We start from the raw sequence: 13,768 nt of genomic DNA on the forward strand, positions 1-13,768 counted from the left end.
ACTAGATCAGGCTAGCACGCTTCAATTTTTTCCCCGCTCACACTTGTACACTCATAGAATAGTTTATTTGTTCGTAGTTTTTAAATTATTTTGAGGAAATCATAAATTCATTTGATTTTTTTTCTATTTTTGTATTAGATTTAATTGTAAGAAAAAAGATACCTCTCGTGGTATTTTATAAGCATGCAATATATCTTCCTTTTTTGAAGTGTTGTGACTTTATTTGTCTTATTTATGTTTAGAATTATTTAAACATTTGAGAAATATTCATATGTACTCATATATTTTTATTAATTAAAACTATGATCATGAAATTTTACTTATTAATATCTTAAAATCTTTAAATGATCATTTGCAGTATTGAATATGAGTAAATGAGCGCGCACACGCACTTGTGTGATGCACCTTTCTTAATATATAGTTATACATATACAGATCAGTATAGAATGTTCGAGTAGTAGCTGATATTTTCTATAGGGACCATTTATGTTCAGGTAACCACTTTACTCATTTTTTAAGGTGGGCAATTCCATCTGCTAATTTTGTAATCAATGAGAATTGGGTAGATTTACATTTATGAATGAAGTGCAACTCGGTAAGTTTGCAGTAACCATTTCTTTAAAAGTACCAATTATGTTTCCATTACATTTTTCATATCCACTTCACCCCTCACACGGTAACACCTTCATTTTCCCACTACGTAGTGGAATCAGAGAGCACTGGAGCTTGGAGGGGTGTGTGAGTTAGGCTAGTGATCTATTGTAAGATGTAGAGTGTTCCATTCAACTGAAGTGATCCACAGATGAATCCAGTCTCATCTGCTCCTCATGAATAGTATATTTAAATAAAATGACAAAAAAAATATAAAAGTACATGAAATATTTTGGCATCCAAGATGCTTGAGTTTGGAAGGGCATGCAAAATTTCATGGTGAAATGACATTCGAGGAGCCCCGCACAAGAAAAAATGGGTCTCCAAAATGCCTTTCGAAAAGTTTCTTTGAGAGTTGAAATTTTTGTGTGTAGAGCTCCCTGAATTTTATTTCACTATGAAATTTTGGCATGCTCCTTGTAAACTCGGGCCCCCAGTGTCGATGCTAAATCCAGTATATCTCGAGGTAGGGGTCCTAAGCTAAGCGTCTTGGTACGATGGTAACATGGACACAAGATTTTACCGAGGTTCGGGCTCTCTCGAAGACATAATACCATATGATACGTCCATTTTGCATCATGTTTTCCTACTGATATTTATTGCATTTTGGACTGTTATTTCACTTTATGATACTATTCTTATGCCTTTTCTCTCTTATTTTGCAAGTTTCACATGAAGAGGGAGATTGCCGGCAGTTGAAATTCTGGACTAGAAAGGGATGCAACAGAGATAACTATTCTGCACAACTCCAAATGACCTAAAAATTTACACAGAATTATTCTGAAATATATAAAAAATACAGGCAAAAGAAGTACTAGAAGGGGACCCACCAGGAAGCCACAAGCAGGGGGGGGGGTGCTCCCTACCCCCCAAGGAGCTCCCCCAAGCTTGTGGGGCCCCTGGTAGGCCGCCGAGGCCCATCTTCTCCTATATGATGCTATTTGACCTAGAAAAAAAATCAGAAGAAGACTTTCGTGCGAAGTGCTGCTGTCTCGAGGCGGAACCTGGGCAGGAGCACTTTTGCTCTCCAACGGAGCGATTCCGCCGGGGAAACTTCCCTCCGGGAGGGGGAAATCAAAGCCATCGACATCACCAACAACACTCTCATCGTGGGAGGACTAATTTTCATCAACATCTTCACTAGCACCATCTCATCTCAAACCCTAGTTCATCTCTTGTATCCAATCTCTGTCTCAAAACCCCAGATTGACACCTCTGGGTTGCTAGTAGTGTTGATTACATCTTCTACTTGATGCTAGTTGGCCTATTTGGTGGAAGATTATATGTTCAGATCCTTAATGATATTCAATACCCCTCTCATCTTGAATTGTGAGTAGTTACTTTTGTTCTTGACGACATGGGAGAAGTCTTGTTATAAGTAATCATGTGAATTTGGTATTCATTCGACATTTTGATGATATGTATATTGTTGCTTCCTTTGGTGGTGTCATGTGAACCTCGACTACATGACACTTCACCATACTTGGGCCTAAGGGAAGGCATTGTGGAGAAATAAGTAGATGATGGGTTGCTAGAGTGATAGAAGCTTAAACCCTAGTTTATGCGTTATTCCATAAGGGGCTGATTTGGATCCATATGTTTCATGCTATGGTTAGATTTATCTTAATTCATCTTTCGTAGTTGCGGGTGCTTGCAAGAGGGGGTAATCATAAGTGGGAGGCTTGTTCAAGTAAGAACATCACCCAAGCACCAGTACACCCACATATCAAATTATCAAAGTAGCAAACATGATGAAAGTGACTAGATGAATTCCCATGTGTCCTCGAGAATGCTTTGCTTACTATATAAGAGACCACACCGGCTTGTCCTTTGCTATAAAAAGGATTGGGCCACCTTGCTACACCTTGATTACAATTGCTACTTGTTGCTCATTTCAAATTATATTTCTACCAAACTATATGTTATCGATAATTTCAGTGCTTGCAGAGAATACCTTGCTAAAAATCGCTTGTCATTTCCTTCTGCTCCTCGTTGGGTTTGACACTCTTACTTATCGGAAGGACTACGATTGATCCCTATATTTGTGGGTCATCAAGATTCTTTTCTCGCATCGTTGCCAGGGAGTGAAGCATCTTTGGTAAGTGGAATTTTGTAAGGAAATATTTATATTGCATGTTGAAATTTACTTTCACTTGTCAGTATGGAAAGTAATCCTTTGAGGGGTTTGTTCGGGGTATCTTTACCTCGATCGGAAGCAATAAGAGTTGCCCCTCAACCTACAGAACTAACTGAAAATATTTATTATGAGATTGCTTCGGGTTGTTGAAACTGCTAGCTAATCCTTGTGCAAGAGATGAAACAATACATCTTGATATGCACTTAATCTATGTGGATGAAATTTGTGGATTGTTTAAGCTTGCAGGTTTATCCGAGGATGGAGTTAAGAAGAAGGTATTCTCTTCATCTTTGGAGGAAAAGGCATTGACATGGTATAGGCTATGTGATGATATTGGAACGTGGGATAGGAACCGATTGAAATTGGAATTTTATCAGAAGTTTTATCATAGTTCATCGTGATCGGAATTATATATAAAATTTTTGGCCTCGTGAAGGAGAAAGTATAGCTCAAGCTTGGGGGAGGCTTAAGTACATGATGTACACATGCCCCAATTATGAGCTCCCAAGAGAAATTATTATACAAAATTTTTATGCTTAGCTTTCTCATAATGATCAATCCATGCTCGATTCTTCTTCTATTGGTTGCTTTATGAAGAAAACTATTGAATTCAAATGGGATCTCCTGGAAAGAATTAAACGCAACTCTACAGATTGGGAACTCGACAAAGGTAAAGAGTTAGGTATAAAACTTGAGCTTGATTGCATTAAATCTTTTATGGAAACTGATGCTTTTCATAAGTTTAATGCTAAATATGGACTTGACTCTGAGATAGTAGCTTCTTTTTGTGAATCATTTGCTACTCATGTTGATCTCCCTAAGGATAAGTGGTTTAAATATCATCCCCCTATTAAAGAAAAGATAGAGGAACCTGTTATAGCTAAAGATGAAACTATCATTTACAGTGTTGATTTAGTTGTGCCTATTGCTTATATTAAGAAACCTCCTTTTCCTGTTAGGACTAAGGAAAATGCTAAAGTTTCAACTGTGGTTAACATAAGTTATAATAGAACACCTAGACCCTCTGAACAAATCAAAGTTGAACCTAATATTGCTATGGTTAAAGATCTATTGGTCGATAATATCGATGGGCATGTTATTTACTTCTGTGATGAAGCCACTAGAATTGCTAAGCCTGATACTAAAGATAAGAATAAACCTATTGTTGGCATGTTGTTTTAGTTAAAATAGGAGATCATTATTATCATGGTTTATGTGATTTGGGTGCTAGTGTGAGTGATATCCCTTTTACCTTATATCAAGAGATATGAATGAAATTGCGCCCGCTGAGATACAGGACATTGATGTTACTATTAAACTTGCAAACAGAGATACTATTTCACCGCTTGGGATTGTTAGAGATGTCGAAGTTTTGTGTTCAAATACCCTACTAATTTTCTAGTTCTTGGTTCTCCACAAGATGACTTTATTCCCATTATATTTGGTAGACCTTTCCTGAATACAACTAATGCTAAGATCGATTGCAATAAGGAAACAGTCAGTGTAATTTTGGTGATGTATCTCATGAGTTTAATTTCTTTAAATTTCGTAGAAAATCTCATGATAAAGAATTGCGTAGTAAGGATGAAATTATGGTCTTGCTTCTATTGCCATAGGTCCTACCGATCCATTAGAACAATATTGCTAGACCATGAAAACGATATGCATATGAATGAAAGAAATGAAATAGATGAAATATTCATTAACCAAGCACCTATCCTTAAACATAATTTGCTAGTTGAAACTCTTAGAGGTCCTCCTCCACCAAAAAGTGATCATGTGTTTGAACTTAAGAAATTACGTGATACATTGAAATATGCTTATCTTGATGAAAAGAAGATATATCATGTTATTTATTAATACTAACCTTCCGGATCATGAATAAAAGAGATTACTTAAAACTCTGAGGAAGCATCGTGCTGCTATTGGATATAATCTTGATGATATTAAGGGCATTAGTCCCACTCTATGCCAACACTAAATTGATATGAAGCCAGTTGTTGATCGTCAACGACGATTGAATCCTACAATGAAGGATGTAGTAAGAACTGAAATATTAAAGCTTTTGGAAGCAGGTATAATTTATCCCATACCTGATAGTAGATGGCTAAGTCATGTTCATTGTGTTCCTAAGAAAGGGGGCATTACTGTTGTTCCTAATGATAAAAATAATCTCATCCCACAAAGAATTGTAACTGGTTATAGGATGGTAATTGATTTCAGGAAATTAAACAAAGCTACTGGAAAATATCATTACCCCTTGCCTTTTATTGATCAAATGTTACAAAGATTATCTAAGCATGCACATTTTTGTTTCCTTGATGGATATTCTGGTTTTTCTCAAATACCCGTGTCAAAAGAAGATCAAGAAAAACTACTTTTACTTGTCCTTTTGGAACTTATGCTTATTGATATGTCCATTTTGCATCATGTTTTCCTACTGTTATTATAATGTTTTATGCATAATAATGCTTTATGGAGTAATTCTAATGCCTTTTCTCTCATAATAGGCAAGCTTTACACAAAGAGGGAGAATACCGGCAGCTGGAATTCTAGACCTAAAAAAGCAACGTCAAAGCTACCTATTTTGCACATCTCCAAATGAGCTAAAAATTTACGGAGAATTGTTTTGGAATATTGATACATCTCCAACGTATATACAATATTTGATTGTTCCATGCTGTTATATTATCATTCTTGAATGTTTTATAATCATTTTATAGTCATTTTATATCATTATTGGTACTAACTTATTGACATAGTGCACAGTGCCAGTTGCTGTTTTCTGCATGTTTTTTACATCGCAGGAAATCAATATTAAACGGAGTCCAAACACAAGAAACTCCTGGAGGATTTTTTTGGGCCAGAAGACATCCAGTGGGCCAAGAAAGCACATGTGGGGTGGCTCGAGGGGAGCAGCACCCACCAGGGGGTGCTAGGAGGCCCAGGAGCGCCCTGGTGGGTTGTGCCCACCTCGGGTGCTGTAACATCCCAATTTTCAATTTGGATGTTATACATAGATCATCATATGCATATCATATTTATTCCTGCATTTTGTTATGATCCTGGAAACCTTAAGCAACTCAAGGACCCAAGAAGAGAGTTGGAGGTTTCATGAAAAATCATATTTGAATTTATTTCAAATTTGAAGAAAGGATCAATTTGATTTTATTATTTTCTCTCCAATTATTTCCAATATTAAAAATATATGAGAGAAGATAGTATGACTTCTTCAACCAGAGAGAAATATTGGAGAAAGAATTTAGAATCAAATTATTTATTTTATTGGTATTTAATTTACAATTTTATTTGAATTAGAAAAATCTTGCATTTCTGAAAATTGCTTCTTAGTCGAGAAAAATGTCCATCTTGTCCTAAATATTAGGTTTGGACAGTGAAAATTCTTCCTCAAGTTTTTAGAATTCTTTTATATATATTTATTTAGGATTTTTCTCTTCGGCGAAATTATTTAAAAAAAATGTTTTGGACCGACGGGGCCGAAGCCCAGCCGGCCCAGCGTCGCGCCACCGCCTCCTGCCGCCGCAAGCGTTGGAGCGCCAGACTCCTGCCGGAGTCCAGGTCGGTCTCGGCTTCTGCGCCCAACCGCACAAGCCGCACCCCCCGAGGCCCTTTATATACTCCGCCGCCCCACCGCCTCTTTCCCTCAACCCGTCGCATCCGCTGCCCCAACCCGCAGCCGCCGCCATCGCCTCGCCCCGCGCCACCGCCTGTCGCTGTCGCGGTCGCTCGCCGCCACCTCGCCTCGCCGACGCCCGCGCCACCGCCCGCCGATGCCGAGCCACCGCCGCTGTCTTCCGCCGTTGACCGCCGCTGGGTTTTTTCCGATGAACCGGTATAACCCCGAACCATCCCGGTTTTTAGGTTTTCCTATTTAGCGAACGTTTGTTCGCTCGTTCATTTTAACGGACGGTATTCGTTAGATTTGTTCTGTCAACGAACGTTCGCGCCGTAATCTTTTTCTTTTTAGTTTATTTTCGGCCAGGTACCTATCCGCGAATAGTTTTCTCGCGATTTAGCCCCTAATCTTAAAACTAGCACAACTTTTTACTCGTTTATCCAAATTAGATGAAACCAGCGCCTAAATCTTCGTATCGTTCTATTCTTTCCAGTTAGCCAACTTGAACATGATTTTAACGCTGTAAAATTTGAGTTTAGTTCAGATTAGTAAACGATCTTGTTTCATTCGTATGTTGAGTTCCGTTTCTCCGTTTGAGTCGTTTCTTTTTTGCAAATCGTAGCTAATCACTTATACCTATTGGTAAGATCTAATCTGCATGATAATAATGCTGTTAGGTTTGACTTTTGTTAGTTTAAGCCGTTTGCTTGTTTCGTGTTTGATTTGGATCTTTTCTCGGTTTTCTTGTTGTTTCATTTGAGTGATTGCTTATGTATGCTACTGTTTGTCTACGTTAGATTACCCGGAGTGCGAAGCTTGTTACTATAAATCTTTAGAGTTTGCAGATCGTCAGCAAGGCAAGTTACACTTTGATCATACTCTTTTATACCCACTTTTATTATGCATTAGTCTTACCCCTCAAATATCTCCATGAGTAGGAATGGGAAACATGTGGTTTGGTTGTAGTACTTGAGGTAGGAACCTAATACCTTTTGATCACCCCGGGAATATACGTTATGCTCATTTATTGCTTGGCCATGCTCGTAGATGGGGATTGGATCGTGATTCACACATGGAAGTTTGAGAGTTATTTAATCATGGATAACATTAAGGTGGCAACTTTAATATACATCTGGGTGGATTGGTTGAGGCACCTTGGGAACCCAGTGTTGCCTATTTAAGGAAATCCCAGAGTACCCGTGTGATTTTTCCTTCGGTTTGCCACCCAGGCTCAAAGGGATCATAAGATTATTCATGTTAGAAGCTTCCGTGTGCAGCCACAAGCCATTATGGGCTCTGGCATAGTTGAGTAAGTTGCGTGAGCTCTTGAAGAGGTGGACTAGCAGATGTAGGGGAAAGTAGGTGTACCAGTCCGCCCGGAGTAGAGAGTTAATGCTTCAGAAAGACTATGTCTCGATCATCTGATAATGGATGCGGCCGAGTCTTGTGGGGAAAAGTGCACAAACCTCTGCAGAGTGTATAAACTAATCATGGTTAGTCGTGTCCCTGGTTATGGACATCTTGAGTATCTGGTATTTGAATTATTTATATTGATCTCATCACTTTACTTAATGAATTTATTGGGTTAATGATGATACTTTTAATTGGGATTTGAGTTGGGGTTACCTTCTCAAGTATTGGGCAACATGGGAGTAGTTAAATAAAATTTATTCCTTTGTTGTAGGGAAAAACTAGCTTTATGCAAAATCATAAACTTACAGCCTCCACCAGCCAAATATTGCATGTAGATATAGTTCTTGCATTTCATTAATTTACAATGTAACTCTGCCAGCATATTCAATGTGCTGACCTACACGGCCGCAACGTCTCATGTTGCAGACTACTCAGACGACGAATAAGGTGCGATAGGTCGTTGTTTTGCACTCAGATATGCCGTTGGAGTTGATGGGCTCATTTACCTTCGAAGCTTCCGCAGTTATTTAGTTTAGATGGCCTTCAGTCATGATATTTTTGTGTAATCATACTCTTTATGAGGAGTTGATGTAATAAGTGTGTGATTGAACTCTGTTATAATTCCTCGAGTACTGTGCTTTAGAAAGACTATGCCTCGATCATCCGATCATGGATGCGGTCGAGTCTTGTGGGGAAAAGTGCGCAATCCTCTGTAGAGTGTATAAACTAATCATGGTTAGCCGTGTCCCCGGTTATGGACATCTTGAGTATCTGGTATTTGAATTGTTGATATATCATCACTTTACTTAATGAATTTATTGGGTTCTTGATGATACTTTTAATTGGGATTTGAGTTGGGGTTACCTTCTCAAATATTGGGCAACATGGGAGTAGTTAAATAAAATTTATTCCTTTGTTGTAGGGAAAAACTAGCTTTATGCAAAATCATAAACCTACAACCTCCACCAGCCAAATATTGCATGTAGATATAGTTCTTGCATTTCATTGCTTTACAGTGTAACTCTGCCAGCATATTCAATGTGCTGACCTACACGGCTGCAACGTCTCATGTTGCAGACTACTTAGATGACGAATAAGGTGCGATATGTCATTGTTTTGCACTCAGCTATGCCATTGGAGTTGATGGACTCATTTACCTTCGAAGCTTCCGTAGTTATTTAGTTTAGATGGCCTTCAGCCATGATATGTTTGTGTAATCATACTCTTTATGAGGACTCGATGTAATAAATGTGTGATTGAACTCTGTTATAATTCCTCGAGTACTGTGCATGTCAGCATTACCGATCCAGGGATGACACTGATGCACATAGGCTTGACCATTTAAGGTCGGGTCACTACAAGATGGTATCAGAGCACACGCTGACTGTAGGACGCGACCACTAGAATAAGCCACATGATATCTCTTCTCTACTCATTTCTAATTCTCCTCTATTTCTACTCTATAGATGGCGGATCCCAGGAACAAGTTCGCTCAGCCGGACGACGACACCCCTTTCAGACGACACTTGAAGGAAGTCACTAAGTATTTGAACATCGGACTACCAAGCTTCAGGGGACTTTCTCTACATCTGTACCCGAAGAGGAGCGCTGGAAAATAAATGTCTGGGTACCTGGGAGGACATTTGCACCAACAACGGAGCCTATAGATTTCTACTTGGATGCACCAAGCTGGAGTATAGGAAAGAGCATGACAACCCATATCACCTTTGGGCGCATATGTGAAGTGTATCACAAGGAGCTGGAGAATACCATTTATCAGATATGTGGCCGCCGAGATGAAGAATGGGAGACGATTCATACCAGGAGGGATGGATCAATTGCAGCTTACATTCAAGAGATGGGAGATCATAGTCGTCGACAGGAGAATCAAAAAATTATCCATATGAAGAAGATCAAGAAGCTGATGAAGAGAAACAATGAGACAGAAGAGGAACTCAAGTCTACACTCGATAGCTATGAGGAAGAGATTGCCGTACTACTGGAGAAGCATGAAGACCTGAAGACGAAGCTAGGACTACCAGTAGAGAATCACAAGCGAGAACCAGCTAAGGAGATCCGTTTGGAGGACTACATCATCCTAGACGACACCGACATGGATAGTGATGCAAATGATGACAGTGATGACGACTACGGTGACGAAGCTGGAGCCGATATTATGGAGTCTTCCTCTGATGAAAATTTCCAGATGACCACCATTGTAACTAGTAGTATTCCTCCAAGTAGTTAGCAACAATCGAGTTCGTAATCATAGGTTAGACCGTTTGCGTGATCTTGTGTGCTATTGAATGAAGTGAATTGATTGTGTTTGTCTCATGAGCATATGGGTAGTGAACCTCTCTTAGACCTCTATTCTATTCTGTTTTCTCACCCCTTCTAACCCATCAGATGCCTCCGAGACGTGACAATGGATTTGCATTCCCACCGGAGCTCACTTAGTTGATCCAGTAGCAGAATGCCTTGATGTAGATACTAGTTCATAACCAGAACTGTCGGATATCGGGTTCCGGCAAAACCCTTAAGGTTCGAACTCTGGGGTGCGCACGAAGATCTTCTCCCTACCGAAACACGCCTAGAACCTCACCACGATTCTAAGCTAGCACGATGAACAACACAAGAGATGCAAGGTTTATACTGGTTCAGGCCACCGTTGTGGTGTAATACCCTAATCCAGTGTGTGGTGTGGTGGATTGCCTCTTGGGCTGATGATGAACAGTACAGAGGAGGAACAGCCTCGCGAGAGGTGTTCTTGTGGTGGAGTGTAGATGAGCTAGGTTTGGATCAGATCTCCCTCTACTGTGGTGGCTGGCCCTATTTATAGAGGCCCTGGTCCTCTTCCCAAATATTGAGCGGGAAGGGAGCCAACACTACTAGGGAAAACCCTAGCAGTAGTGCGTGTTTTGTGCCCACTAGTAGCGCGGCAAGCCGCGCTACTAATAAGGTGCTACAGCTATTGCTTAGCAGTAACGCGTGCCATCACGCGCTACTGCTAGTACAAATAGCTGCAGCGCTTGTCCAGTAGCGCGCTACTGCTAAGGTATCTACTTGCAGCGTGTTTTCTTTCCATCGCTACTAGTATTTTTTTTATTTTTTTATTTTTAGTGTATTTATGCGCCATCATACAAATATTGGTACAATACTAGCTGTTATGAGGTTTACATCATTATGTCCATAACAGTGTATTAAATGAAGGTGGATTAGGTTCAAGTGGAGGCAATATGTGGTGCATGTCAAAAGTATACTACTAATCCAAACTTGATCTAGTTTGAATTAGTAGTACTTTCGATGTGCACCACATGTTGCCTCCACTTGAATCTAATCTGCCAGCACAAGATATTTAATCATCATCATGGTCATTACCACCAACAGTATTTATTTAATCACCACTAACACTAGCTAATAATAATCATCATAGTCATTACCACCAACACTAGCTATTTTATCATCATAGTAATAGTGTAGCACATCATCATCCTGAAACTCATTTCTAGCCAGCTACTCACTCCTACTACTCACTCCTGCTGCTCTCTCTTAGGTAAAAGAACATAAAACATGTGTAACTCTCCTCCTTGATCAAGTTGGAGCATGAAGATGAACCTGTCTCCTAATCGTGGAAGGCGCCTCTGGTTGCTGCTCCCTAGTACTTCTCTGCGCTCCCCCAACACATATTTGGTCCAGTCTTGCACTATTAAGCATCCGTCGCTAATCTTGAATGCACTAAAGTAAGCTGTAGGATATCTTGGCCGTAAGTTGATAATACTCATGATACCTTTAGTCTCGATCCCATAAGGCACAACATTCATCGGGAGTCCCTGTTGAAGAACATCGTATGGTAACATACTTAGCAATGAAGTTTAGCTTCAAAAATAATGTATGGAAAAGATGCAATGAGGATAAAAAGTAAAAATCTTACCATCCTTCCTAAATGGATGTGACCGTAGTTCATTACGAACACTATTGGTCGCACATTTTCAGTACTAAGATTTCTAAATACAGGAAGAAAATTTGTCTTGACAGTATCAAGATCCTCAAGCCATGAAACATAATGACTGAGCTCCTCGCAGTTGAGTTCAGCCCCAGGACAGTATACGGTCCTGTCTACCAAGCACTGGACATGTTTGCTTGCACGGAAATAAGCTGACAATACAAATTAGTTGTCAACTATTTTTGAATAAACAATATCAAAGACATAAATATGGTTGAGAAACTTACATAATGGTATAACTGGAGGCATTTGCACATTGACCCAGATGTCGGTATTACCTTCAATATCATCTTCCGGACGAATATCAAAGGTGATAACCATATCAGGCTCAAATGCATAAGTCTTGCATAGTGCTCGCCATGTTTTGCATCCAAAATAGGTGTAGTCGTCTGAATTGTATAACTTCGCATGGAAAATATAACCATGCTCGGTCTTCAAGTAAACTTTCTTTTCCTCCATACTATGACTGAAACCTATCTTATCCAATACAAAAACTCCTGCATGGCAGGGGATATGCTAGTAGAATAGTAAAAAAAATATAAGTTGAAGCAAATGAAGCAGATGTCATGCTTAATTACGAAAAAAGACTTGTCGTTGTGACTTACTGTATCCACTTCGAAGTTCTCGTCCAGCTTGATGCTGAAGCGCCTATCATCATCTAGGAAGATTCCGTCGCACAGGCCGCGCTCGTCTTCGCAGTATTTGCAAATACCGAAATCCTTCTCGTCGTCAGACATTTCCTATGTTCATAGTTAAAACATTAATTGAAAATCGATCGAAGACAACTACCAAGATACTCAACACACAAATCCGGGGCACTCGATATTTCCTACATATTCTAGCACAAGTCATGCCAAAATTCACGGAAAAATCCGGCTTGACCTTTGCTAAAATAGGACATATCGAGCGCCTGAAATTTGCCGGAACGAAAATGAATCAACACTCCGGCAAAACATAGGCCACTCGAAGGTATAACCTGCAAACATGACCGGCCACTTGGATATTGAGCAACACAAGATATACATTTCAAAATATCTTATAGGACTCAAATTAGCATGCATTCAATAAGCAAAAGTAGATCATCTCATGCGTCAGTACATCGTCGAATATTATCACTAATACATCACGAATAGTGTCATACATATAACATCACTAATACAACTAAAACTCTAGCACACGACGGGTATCGGCGCGGGCGGTGGACACCCACAGAGAAGGTACCATCACGGGATCATAGCTCTAGTGAGATCCCCGGAGAACCTGCCAGGTATTGGAGAACGGCCTGTGCTCCAACGCAAACAAGTAGCGACGGACGTGCGCGTCCTCCTCACTGACATGGTGACGCACCACCTCCGCGGAGTCCTCGAGCCTCTGGATCGTCACTGGCCCACGCGACCGCCACCAAAGAAGGTTCGGGTCAACGACAGGCTGGCTCCTCACCAACCTGCCCCCACCGGTAGGTAGCGCCTCCCAGTACCACCCCAGCGGAGCCCAGTCCCGGACATGGCCGATCTGGTCAAGCAGGTGTCGTCCTCCGCCGACTCGACGACGAGGATGTGGGATAGGCATCGTCCACGTCGAGGCGGGAAAAATTGCTTTAACTAAAAAATAGAAACAAGTTCTTACTAACTAGTTCTATTAATTCAACTAGTTCTTACTAAAAATAAACTTACTATAAATAAAAATATTCTAGTACCTAATTAGTACCTAATTCTTATTAACTAATTAGTACCTAGGAACTACTGCCCTAATTACCATCTAAGTAATTAACTAACTAGCACTAAAATAGCCTAGGGTTCGTACTAACTAGCACTAAATAGCTAGGGTTCATACTAAGCAGAGAAGAGGGATCGGAAGGGGAGAGAGGGATCGGAAGGGGAGAGTGCTTACAGAGGGCGGGGAGAGAGATGGGGTTGGGGGAGACGGC

The sequence above is a fragment of the Triticum dicoccoides genome, chromosome 3B (genome assembly GCF_002162155.2).
Source record: "Triticum dicoccoides isolate Atlit2015 ecotype Zavitan chromosome 3B, WEW_v2.0, whole genome shotgun sequence".
Taxonomy (NCBI): Eukaryota; Viridiplantae; Streptophyta; class Magnoliopsida; order Poales; family Poaceae; genus Triticum; species Triticum dicoccoides.